The following is a 12,713-nucleotide window of genomic DNA, read 5'->3' on the forward strand; positions in this document are numbered from 1 at the left end:
GGCTGTCATCTGATAACAGAAGGAGCGGCTGTCATCTGATAAAAGAAGGAGGGGGCTGTCATCTGATAACAGAAGGAGTGGCTGTCATCTGATAACAGAAGGAGTGGCTGTCATCTGATAAAAGAAGGAGGGGGCTGTCATCTGATAACAGAAGGAGCGGCTGTCATCTGATAACAGAAGGAGGGGGCTGTCATCTGATAACAGAAGGAGTGGCTGTCATCTGATAACAGAAGGAGGGGCTGTCATCTGATAACAGAAGGAGGGGGCTGTCATCTGATAACAGAAGGAGGGGCTGTCATCTGATAGCAGAAGGAGGGGCTGTCATCTGATAACAGAAGGAGTGGCTGTCATCTGATAACAGAAGGAGGGGGCTGTCATCTGATAACAGAAGGAGCGGCTGTCATCTGATAACAGAAGGAGCGGCTGTCATCTGATAAAAGAAGGAGGGGGCTGTCATCTGATAACAGAAGGAGTGGCTGTCATCTGATAACAGAAGGAGTGGCTGTCATCTGATAAAAGAAGGAGGGGGCTGTCATCTGATAACAGAAGGAGCGGCTGTCATCTGATAACAGAAGGAGGGGGCTGTCATCTGATAACAGAAGGAGTGGCTGTCATCTGATAACAGAAGGAGGGGCTGTCATCTGATAACAGAAGGAGGGGGCTGTCATCTGATAACAGAAGGAGGGGCTGTCATCTGATAGCAGAAGGAGGGGCTGTCATCTGATAGCAGAAGGAGGGGGCTGTCATCTGATAACAGAAGGAGGGGGCTGTCATCTGATAGCAGAAGGAGTGGCTGTCATCTGATAACAGAAGGAGGGGCTGTCATCTGATAACAGAAGGAGTGGCTGTCATCTGATAACAGAAGTAGGGGCTGTCATCTGATAACAGAAGGAGGGGCTGTCATCTGATAACAGAAGGAGCGGCTGTCATCTGATAACAGGAGTGGCTGTCATCTGATAACAGAAGTAGGGGCTGTCATCTGATAACAGAAGGAGGGGCTGTCATCTGATAACAGAAGGAGGGGCTGTCATCTGATAACAGAAGGAGGGGCTGTCATCTGATAACAGAAGGAGGGGCTGTCATCTGATAACAGAAGGAGGGGCTGTCATCTGATAACAGAAGGAGGGGCTGTCATCTGATAACAGAAGGAGGGGCTGTCATCTGATAACAGAAGGAAGGGCTGTCATCTGATAACAGAAGGAGCGGCTGTCATCTGATAACAGAAGGAAGGGCTGTCATCTGATAACAGAAGGAGGGGCTGTCATCTGATAACAGAAGGAGCGGCTGTCATCTGATAACAGAAGGAGCGGCTGTCATCTGATAACAGGAGCGGCTGTCATCTGATAACAGAAAAAGTGTCTGTCATCTGGCACCGCAGCTAACGCTGTGTATATACCGTATATATTCATATTTAGTGTGTGTATAAATATTATGATAGACCAGAATATCCTATAATGTCCAGAGAATATCAGAATTTTACTTTAGATGGATGTAGTGGATTTCACAGCACTGCTACCTTAGGCCAGATCCCTCATCGCAGAAGGACATAATAAGCAGAAAGGCAGTATCTGACAGACCCCATTATCAATGGGATCCATTGGGCGCCGGTGCTTTTCGGCATATTCGAAATCTGGTGATTCCGGTTTTCTATTCTTATGCGGCAACAAAAAACACGAATTTCATCCTGTATATGAACCTAGCCTTAGTTAAAGGGGTTTTCCGGGAATACAATATTGATAAGCTATCCTCTGGGAGGGTCATCAATATCTGATCAGTGGAGGTCTGACTCCCAAAATCTCGCCAATCAGCTGTTTTGAAGAGACCACTGTGCATACCATGCACAGCGCCGTACACTGCATAGTGGCTGCCCAAGTCTAATCACTTGAATGGGACTGAGATGCACATAGGCCATGACAGATGAACGTGACGTCACTGGCCAAGGAAGAGATCACATCGCTCACCGACATCTAATCAGCGGGGGTGTCGGCAATCAGACCCCCACTGATCAGAGGATAGGTTATCGATGTTTTAGTCCTGGGAAATCCCTTTTTAACTGAATGTCCACCTTTAAAAAACAGAATTTGGAGCAGAATCAGAAAAGCAGCAGGAGGCGGCATGTGGTCAGATGAAAACCTCAGTGGATTTTTGGACAGAACCCTTTTAATTACAGAGAAGAGCTCTGCATAGAAGGGGAAGATGAAGTGAATGGAGCTCGTTAGCTTTGATAAAAGACTCTTCGGAGGTGATCTAATCACTGTAATATCCAGCCTCTACCGGCCTCTCTCTACTGACTTTTATTTAAAGGCTTCTGTAGTTACAGCTGGCATATTTAAAAGATTATCCAGTTTAGAAAACATATTTCCAAAAACCCTATTAGTATCACAGACCTGAGAAATCTAACCTCATTGGATCCAAAGATCTGGGAGAAGTACTTAAATGATATCACAGAAAACATCTACGTGCACATCAATCACACAATCTGATATACTGTATTTTTCACCCTATAAGACGCACTTTTCTCCCTCAAAGTGGAGGGAAAATGTCAGTGCGTCTTATGGGGTGAATACTAATGAGCGCTTCCATTAGGGAAGATCTCATTAGTACAAGAGGACCAGGAAGCAGTGAATGCAGCGCTCCCCGGGTTTTGAACTCACCGCTTCCTGGTCCTCAGCCGCTCGCTGTGCTGTGACTGCGCACAGCGTGAGGATGTCATCACTCTGTGAACTTATGCTATATGCATCGGGTCCCAGAACAGCACGCTGCATTAAGAGCAAGAACCGAACCCCTGGAGCGGAGGTGGCAGCGGTGTCCAGAGCAGGAGAGGTGAGTTGATTTATTGTTTTTGTCTGATCTGAGGTTTGAATGGGGGTCTTAACATTGAGGGTCTGATCTGAGTGTCTGAAAAAGGGTCTTATTAACATGCTGGACTGATTGGGGGTCTTATCATTGGGGGTATGATCTTAGTGTCTGAATAGGAGTCCTAACATTGGGGGTCTGAATAGGAGTCCTAACATTGGGGGTATGATCTGAGGTCTGAATGGGGGTCTAATTAACATAGGGGGGGGGGTCTGATCTCAGGTCTGAATGGGGATCTTACATTGGGGGTCTGATCTGAGTGTCTGAAAAGGGGTCTTATTAACATGCCGGTCTGACCTGAGGTCTGAATGAGGGTCTTAATATTGGGGGTCTGATCTGCGGTCTGAATGGTGGCTTAACATTGGGGGTCTGATCTGAGGTCTGAATAGGAGTCCTAACAGTGGGAGTGTGATCTGAGGTCTGAATGGGGATCTAATAAAAATGGGGGGTCTGATCTGAGGTCTGAATGGGGGTCTTACATTGGGGGTCTGATCTGAGGTCTGAATGGTGATTTTAAATTGGCGGTCTGATCTTAGTGTCTGAATAAGAGTCTAATTAACATTGGGGTCTGATCTGAGGTCTGAATAGGGGTCCTAACATTGGCGGTCTGATCTTAGTGTCTAAGATGAGACAACCCTGAATAGAGGGGGGAGCCTCTATTCAGGATCCTCATCTTTTGGCCAGAGTAGACAGCGGCTACACAAAGAGCGTCTCTCGCTCCGGAGGACCTGTCCTGTCCCATTCATTAGAATGGACGTTGTGTAATACTTCACTTCCCCTGTGGGGGCACTGCAGGGAAATTGGACAACTATTGGCAGGTTTACCCTCAGATGAGGGGACCTTTCTAACGAGTAGGGATTGCCCTTTAAGGGGTTTATCGTTGGATTCTACGCTAAAAGATGGGCGATGTCGAGGGCTGCATTTACATGTAGTGCGTTCAAGACCCTCACATGACAGTACTGCAAAATTTTATAGTTGTTTTTTCTAATAATGTGAAATGAAGTTATATATCTGTAAATAAGATGCTTTTCTGGAAGCTGGACAATGATCTCTGGTGTAGAGGAGCTTCCAGAATGTTCCTCACAGGGAGGTGTCTAGGGTATGAGGGATCAGAGAGGTCGGACAGGCCTGTGGGAGGAAAGTCACTGACAGAGATGGTGTGCAGCTGCTTATCCCCCACTGTCATAGGGGCAGTGTACGGAGAAGCTCTATCTGTTCTAAAATCAGTCCCTCACGCTGTACTGCTTCATCTGACACTGGTCTGTCTATCTCATATCTATCTACCAGGGGTGCAACTAGAAAAGGCTGGGCCCCATGGCAAATTTTTGAACGGGGCTCCCCCTTTCCCTGAGCAATTTTCCTGCAACCATGCATGCCACTGCTGGTCATATGCATGCCGCTGCTGGTCAACCATGCATGCCGCTGCTGTTCAACCATGCATGCCGCTGCTGGTCAAGACGGCTCACTATGGCCACATAACCCCCACCCACTCATGTCAAAATATCAAAGTAAAAGGCTTGCTAGCAGGAAGAATCTAGAATTTACTTTACTGTATGCCGTCTGAGCCCTATATGCCTCCTTAGTGCCCCCACACAGTAGTTATGCCCCATTAGTGCCCCCACACAGTAGTTATGTCCCTTAGTGCCCCCACACAGTAGTTATGTTCCCTTAGTGCCCCACACAGTAGTTATGTTCCCTTAGTGCCTCCACACAGTAGTTATGTGCCTTTAGTGCCCCCACACAGTAGTTATTTCCCTTAGTGCCCCCACACAGTAGTTATGTCTTCTTAGTGCCCCCACACAGTAGTTATGTGCCTTTAGTGCCCCTTACTGTAGTTATGTTCCTTAGTGCCTCCCTCATCGTAGTTATGCCCCCTTAGTGCCCCCACACAGTAGTTATGTCCCGATAGTGCCCCCCCACAGTAGTTGTGTCCCGATAGTGCCCCCACACAGTAGTTGTGTCCCAATAGTGCCCCCACACAGTAGTTAGGCCCCCTTAGTGCCTCCACACAGTAGTTATGCCTCCACACAGTAGTTATGCCTCCTTAGTGCCCCCACACAGTAGTTATATCCCGATAGTGCCCCCACACAGTAGTTGTGTCCCGATAGTGCCCCCACACAGTAGTTAGGCCCCCTTAGTGCCTCTACACAGTAGTTATGCCTCCTTTGTGCCCCCCACACAGTAGTTATGTCCCCTTAGTGCCCCTTACTGTAGTTATGTCCCTTAGTGCCTCCCTTACAGTAGTTATGCCCCCTTAGTGCCCCCACAGAGTAATGTCCCTATAGTGCCCCCACACAGTAGTTATGTCCCAATAGTGCCCCCACACAGTAGTTATGTCCCCTTAGTGCCCCCTTTTGAGTAGATATGCCCCCTTAGTGTCCCCACACAGTAGATATTTCCCCCACTAGCCCCCCTTACTGTAGTTATGTCCTCTAAGTGCCCCTTTTACAGTAGTTATGTCCCCTTAGTGCTGTACATAGTAGTGATGCCCCCTTAGTGCCCCCATAGAGTAGTTATGCCCCCTCAGCATTGCTACACAGTAGTTATGCCCCCTCAGCCTCCCCATCCAGTAGTTATGCTCCTTAGTGCCCCCTTACAGTAGTTATGCCCCATTAGTGCTCCTCTTACAGTAGTTATGCCCCCTTAGTGCCCCCTTACAGTAGTTATGCCCCCTTAGTATTCCCTTTACAGTAGTTATGACCCTGTAATGCCCCACTTAGAGTAGGCATGCACCCTTACTATCTATCCCACAGAGTAATTATGCCCCCTTAGTGCCCCCCTTACAGTAGTTATGCCCCCTTACTGCCCTTTTTACAGTAGTTATGCCAACTTAGGGCACCCCTTACAGCAGTGCCACCCCTGTAGTGTTAATAAAATAAAAAAGATGTCTGGAAGCGGCTTTCTCCTCTCTCCCCATTAAAACCACATACTGTACATTCTCAGCCGAGCGTGCATGTGCATGAGGAGCTGGATAGGATGGCTGTCAGCCGAACTGGAGTTTAGCCATCAACTATTGATGATGTCTGGGCAGCTTTGAAGGAACTCGTCATATATGACAGCACATTCTGCACATGAAGTACAACCGCCATACATTCAGTTTGTCATGGCTCAGGATGATATTACCATGTACTGTATTATTCGTGGTTTGCCTGGGACTGCAAGAAGACCAACTATTTTATCCAAACTACGCATCTTAGTTTGTAGCAGAACTGGGTTTGTCCTCTGCTTGTTCTATGCGCTATGACATCTAGTGTGGTGTATAGCACATACGCTGCACCTCACTTTATAACACCGCTCGTTAACTTGCAGTCCTAATGGAACCCACGGATAACACATTGCATTGTGCAAGATGACAAACTCAACATGTAGTCTTTCCAGAGATGCATGCCATGTCATATATTTAACCCTTCACGCTACCATAAGCCTGCGCTATCAATGTCCTACGCAGGCAGCAATCCATTGGAAATATTCTGATCTGGCAGCTAGAAGAGCATCTGGGACTCCGACGCCGGGGGGAACGACTTCTCTGTAATGTCAGATGAGAGATGACATGTGGAAAAACCAGCAGGGCAAGGATGGGCGGGTGACCCAAATCAATGCCACTGTAAGGAAAATGTCTTTATACCAAACTGCCAGTGAGGAAGAGGATGGCAGGAGGCATGGACTTGAGACATGGGTATACAGGGCACCGAGATAGGGGGTCTCCTCTTAGTGCAGGTGCAGCAGAAGCCAGTGATACGCGTAGCGTCTGCAAATCTCTCTCTGCCCCCACCCCTTATGTTCCTGGTGCATTACCTGGCAATATTTGCACCGGCTGCATCGTCCAGTGCTCTTCTCCATCCCTGGTCCCCCCACCCACCTTCCCTCCTGTACCTACCTGCTCAGCTGCCGTTTGTCACCTGCTCCTCTGACTGTATCTCACACAGAAGGATTTGGTGCAGGGCTGTGAATGGGGGGAGCTGGAGGGGAGAGGGGGCAGCGAAGGGGGATGCACATGTGCAGAGCACAAAATCATGGACAGGTGATGCTGCACTGGATTTGCTCGACTCCTCGGGAGGCTTTTTAGTCCCTTTCATTCCTGCTGGATAACAATTGTTAAGGATTGTAAAGGAAAAATGTGAACATTTACCGTCTATTTACACACGTGTAGAGGCAGCTGCACACGCTGCGATCACACTGTATACGCACAGATTCATGACTGGGATGAGCCACCTTCAGTAATGTAGGGCTGTTGAGCTTTGGATTTTAGGGAACAGAAACTGTAGTAGCTTGCACCAAAAAACGTCAGAAAATACATAAAGAATGACGCACAAAATATATACAAAGCAATGCAAGATGCATACACACAAAGCAACATGATGCACACAGCAGCACAAAATATATACAAAGCAATGCAAGACACACACAGCAGAACTAAATATATACAAAGCAATGCAAGACGCACACAGCAGCACAAAATATATACAAAGCAATGCAAGACACACACAGCAGAACTAAATATATACAAAGCAACATGATGCACACAGCAGAACTAAATATATACAAAGCAACATGATGCACACAGCAGAACTAAATATATACAAAGCAACATGATGCACACAGCAGAACTAAATATATACAAAGCAATGCAAGACGCACACAGCAGAACTAAATATATACAAAGCAACATGATGCACACAGCAGCACACAATATAACGAGCAACACAAGATACACAGCAAAAAATATTACTAAGCAACAGAGGATGCACACAGAACAAAATATATATAAAGCAATATAAGATACACATACAGCAGCACAGAATATATACAGAGCAACACAAGATGCACACAATATATACAAAGCTATACAAGATACATACACAGCAGCACAAAATATTCCAAAGCAACAGAAGATGCAGACAGCAGCACAAAGTATATAAAGAGCAGCACAAGATACACATACAGCAGAACAGAATATATACAAAGCAGCAAAAGAGACACACAACAGCACACATTATACAGTGCATATATATATATATATATATACAGTACAGACCAAAAGTTTGGACACACCTTCTCATTCAAAGAGTTTTCTTTATTTTCATGACTATGAAGACATCAAAACTATGAATTAACACATGTGGAATTATATACATAACAAACAAGTGTGAAACAACTGAAAATATGTCATATTCTAGGTTCTTCAAAGTAGCCACCTTTTGCTTTGATTACTGCTTTGCACACTCTTGGCATTCTCTTGATGAGCTTCAAGAGGTAGTCCCCTGAAATGTTTTTCACTTCACAGGTATGCCCTGTCAGGTTTAATAAGTGGGATTTCTTGCCTTATAAATGGGGTTGGGACCATCAGTTGCGTTGAGGAGAAGTCAGGTGGATACACAGCTGATAGTCCTACTGAATAGACTGTTAGAATTGGTATTATGGCAAGAAAAAATCAGCTAAGTAAAGAAAAACGAGTGGCCATCATTATTTTAAGAAATGAAGGTCAGTCAGTCAGCCGAAAAATTGGGAAAACTTTGAAAGTAAGGGCTATTTGACCATGAAGGAGAGTGATGGGGTGCTGCGCCAGAAGACCTGGCCTCCACAGTCACCGGACCTGAACCCAATCGAGATGGTTTGGGGTGAGCTGGACCGCAGAGTCAAGGCAAAAGGGCCAACAAGTGCTAAGCATCTCTGGGAACTCCTTCAAGACTGTTGGAAGACCATTTCAGGGGACTACTTCTTGAAGCTCATCAAGAGAATGCCAAGAGTGTGCAAAGCAGTAATCAGAGCAAAAGGTGGCTACTTTGAAGAACCTAGAATATGACATATTTTCAGTTGTTTCACATTTGTTTGTTATGTATATAATTCCACATGTGTTAATTCATAGTTTTGATAACTTCATATTCATGAAAATAAAATAAAGAAAACTCTTTGAATGAGAAGGTGTGTCCAAACTTTTGGTCTGTACTGTATATATAAAGCAACAGAACAGACACACAATATATAAAAGTCAGCACAAAATACACATATAGCTGCACAAAATATTACAAAGCAACACATAATACACACAAACTAGCACTAGTTTATTACAATCACCCCATCATTGAGTGAAATGACTAAATTCAGGAGTCACCACTAGGGGGAGCTCACTGAATACAGAGTCATCCAGCTTCCAGTCCTCTCAATGGCAGCTATATGACTCCAGGTGCAGTGAGCGCCCCCTAGTGACTTGCAAATTATCAGAATTATATTATTTAACCATAGGAACCTATCCCCTATCCATAGAAAAGAAGTGTCCTGTATGGATCTGACTGCTGGGACCTCCACCAATCATGAGAAGCAGTGTTCCTGTATGTCTGCATGTGTAAATGGTATAAAAGTATGGGTGCTGCTGCGCCATTCGTCTCTATGGGACTGGCGGAGATAGCTGAGGGCTGTACTTGGCTTCCCTTCATCAGTCCAATGGAGCTGAACAGAGTGGCAATGGGCATGTACAACCATTACTCCATTCCCTGCGGGACCCCATTGTTGTGATTGGTGGGGGTCCCTGTGGGCTGTGCCTGGGTGAACAAAGAAGAGGAAGTGGTACTCGCACCAATCAAATATTAATGGACTATCTTAAAGGGCATCTGTCAGCAGATTTGTACCTATAACACCGGCTGACCTGTTACATGTGCGCTTGGCAGCTGAAGACATCTGTGTTGGTCCCATGTTCATATGTGCCCGCATTGCTGAGAAAAATGATGTTTTCATATATGCAAATGAGCCTCTAGGAGCAACGGGGGCGTTACCATTACACCTAGAGGCTCTGCTCTCTCTGCACTTTGATTGACAGGTCCAGATGTGGTCACATGTACACTGCCCTAAAGATAGTCCTGCAGTGTCACGGTTCTATTACAGGACCTCAGAACAAGCGGTGGGCATGTCTGCCATGTCTAGGGGTACAGAGGGCGTGTAGAGGTAGTAGTGGCACCCTGGTGCCTGAGCAGGCCACATAAGATGCCACCAGTATTATAAATGACACATGGTAGCTGAGGAGCCCTGTTGCAGACTGCTTACTGTCCATTGAAATGCATGTTGTCCGTCTATGAAAGTCATGCCGGAGGACCCCTTTAACAATTTGCTTCCATACGGGTCACATCAGTTTTTATAACTCGTCTGCATACACGTTCATGTTGTCAGCCGAGGGGCCTGTATGACGTGTTGATGTAGCTTCAAATAACCCTGCGTGAACGCCACAGTCCCCGGGGGAGCGAGGTACTTACAGGCAAAGCCGGTGACCTGACAGTTTCACACAATAAGAGATAAATACAAGATGCTTGCTGGAGACCTTCCAAATCCCACAGCAGAGGCGGACGCGCCAAAAGACAATTCCACCCGCAGCAGCAGCATCATCATCATAGCATCCGAGCTCTGGAAATGGCAAGTAACCATGGCAACTGAACATCTCAATCCCGTGAAAGCAGAATAGACTTGATTTTTGATGGGTACAAGGAGATAGCGATAAACAATACTTTAGGACCGTCTCCGCGGGAGCAAATCCGCCCACCATGGATGTGGTGACAATATATGCATTACATACAGCAAAAAATAAAGTCTGTAAGAGAAAGTCCACATGGGACGGAAACGCTGCGAGCCGGAGACAGTGTGGAATGGAAGAGACCTGCACTGAGGGGTGAACGCCATTTGTAGTGGGAACGGGGCTAGGGAAGTATTAATTTCAGAAGGACTTAGGGCTCATGCCCACGACCGTATGTATTTTGCGTTCTGCAAAAAATACGGATGACGTCCGTGTGCATTCCGTATTTTGTGGAACGGAACAGCTGGCCCCTAATAGAACAGTCCTATCCTTGTCCGTAATGCAGACAATAATAGGACATGTTCTATTTTTTTTGTGGAAATGAAATACGGACATACGGAAACGGAATGCGCACGGAGTAACTTCTGTTTTTTTTGCGGACCTATTGAAATGAATGGTTACGCATATGGTCCGCAAAAAAAACGTAACGGACATGGAAAGAAAATACGTTTGTGTGCATGAGCCCTAAGGCGGCATGGGGGGGGGGGGGGTACTAAGGTGGCATCATACTGTGTGGGGCACTAAGGGGGCAACATACTGCATGGGGGCACTATGGGGACCTCATACTGCATGGGAGGCATTATACTGTATCGGGGCATAATACTGCGTGGAGGCACTAAGAGGGCTTCATACTGTGTGGGAGGGGCATACTGTGTTGGGGCCCTAAAGGGGCATCATAGTGCATAGGGAGGCACTGCGGGGCATCAGATTGCGTGGGGGCACTAAGAGGGCAACATACTCTGTGGGGGGTACTAAGGGGGCATTATACTGTGTGGGGGGCACTAATGGGGCATTACACAGCGTGGGGGGCATCAGATTGTGTGGGAGCACTAAGGGGACATCATACTGGGTGGGGGCAAATAGGGGATACTAAGGAGTCATCATACTGAATGAAGCACTAAGGATGCATAATTCTGTGTGGGGAGGCACTAAAGGGGCATCATATGTTGGGGGGCACTAAGTGGGCATCATAACTATCTGTGTGAGTTGCACTAAGTAGCATCACTATTGGGGCTCTATGGAGACATTCTTACTCATTTGGGGCACTAAAGCTCATCACTACTGTGACAGAAGCACCATGGGGCATGCCTACTGTGCGGGAGGCACTAAGGAGACTGAGCAGGATTGGCCATGTATAGGGATTCAGCAGGATTAGCAGCATGTCTTAATGTAAAAGAATGATCACTAAGATTGCACTGAACTTACCCTGTTCCTGACATAGATCCACAGTATTTCCCTGCCTCTGCCACTAGGAGGAGCACAGTAACATACACGGCTTTCATGGAGTTCAAATATGTCAATATGCACTCGGCTCCCCCTAGTGGTGGCAAGATGCAGACAGTTTTTTTTATTTATTATGTACTTGTGTGAAGTGAAGCAGGAGAGAGATATACAGTAGAGCTGTAAGGGGGAGATTTTTTATTTTTTTATTTGTCAGACTTGCATTCACACGACCGTATTCTCGGAACAGGTCTGATACAAATTCTTTTGCGGAGCACATGTGGACCCATTCATTTCTATAGGGCTGCAAAAAAACGGGGACAGCACATGGATGTATCTGTGTGTCCTATTCTTGTGGTTGTATGGGCATTTCCTGTATGTTATAAGTTTTGCCTCGCTGGCGTACCCCCCTTCATACAATACAGAAATATTCTGACCAACAGGTCATCCAAGTTAGCTTAAAGACTCAGGGGCTCATTTACTAAATTAGGCATATTTCAGGTGCAGATGGCGGCAGAATGGTTAGTTGCACCGCTATCTGCGACTTCTCCCCGCTCACACCAGGTCTAAAATTGTGGCAGGCCCGACTCATTCATCATTTTCTATGCCCGTTTTAGGCATAGAAAATGGTCTAAATGTAAGACAGCAAGAAAGCCGTCTTCCATTTAGAACTGGCGCTGGATGCACCAAGGTTATGGAGAGGCCGGCACCTTTTCATAACTTCAGTGGATCCTCCGCCAGCGCAGGGGCTTTTATTAAGACAGGCGTCTAAAACGCCAGTCTTAGTTTATGTGCCCCTGAATGCCTTAGAGAAACGGATTAGAGATTTATTCCCCCCCCCCCATAAACGGCACCACTCCAATTGTGGAAAAGTCCTTGAAATGAAAGCAGATCATGTGACTATAACTATTACGGGGATCATTGTTTCTTTGTGCGGTGGTCTAAGTGACTAGTGTTTCCTCAAAGGGGGCTTCTGTCCTACAAAGACGGGCTCTTTTTTAGTACCAGCTAGTGGTGCCTACTATTGGTATGTAGCTTATATAGGAAGCTCGGTGGCTCAGTGGTTAGCACTGGGGTT

This window comes from Bufo bufo, chromosome 10, assembly GCF_905171765.1.
Source record: "Bufo bufo chromosome 10, aBufBuf1.1, whole genome shotgun sequence".
NCBI classification, from domain to species: domain Eukaryota; kingdom Metazoa; phylum Chordata; class Amphibia; order Anura; family Bufonidae; genus Bufo; species Bufo bufo.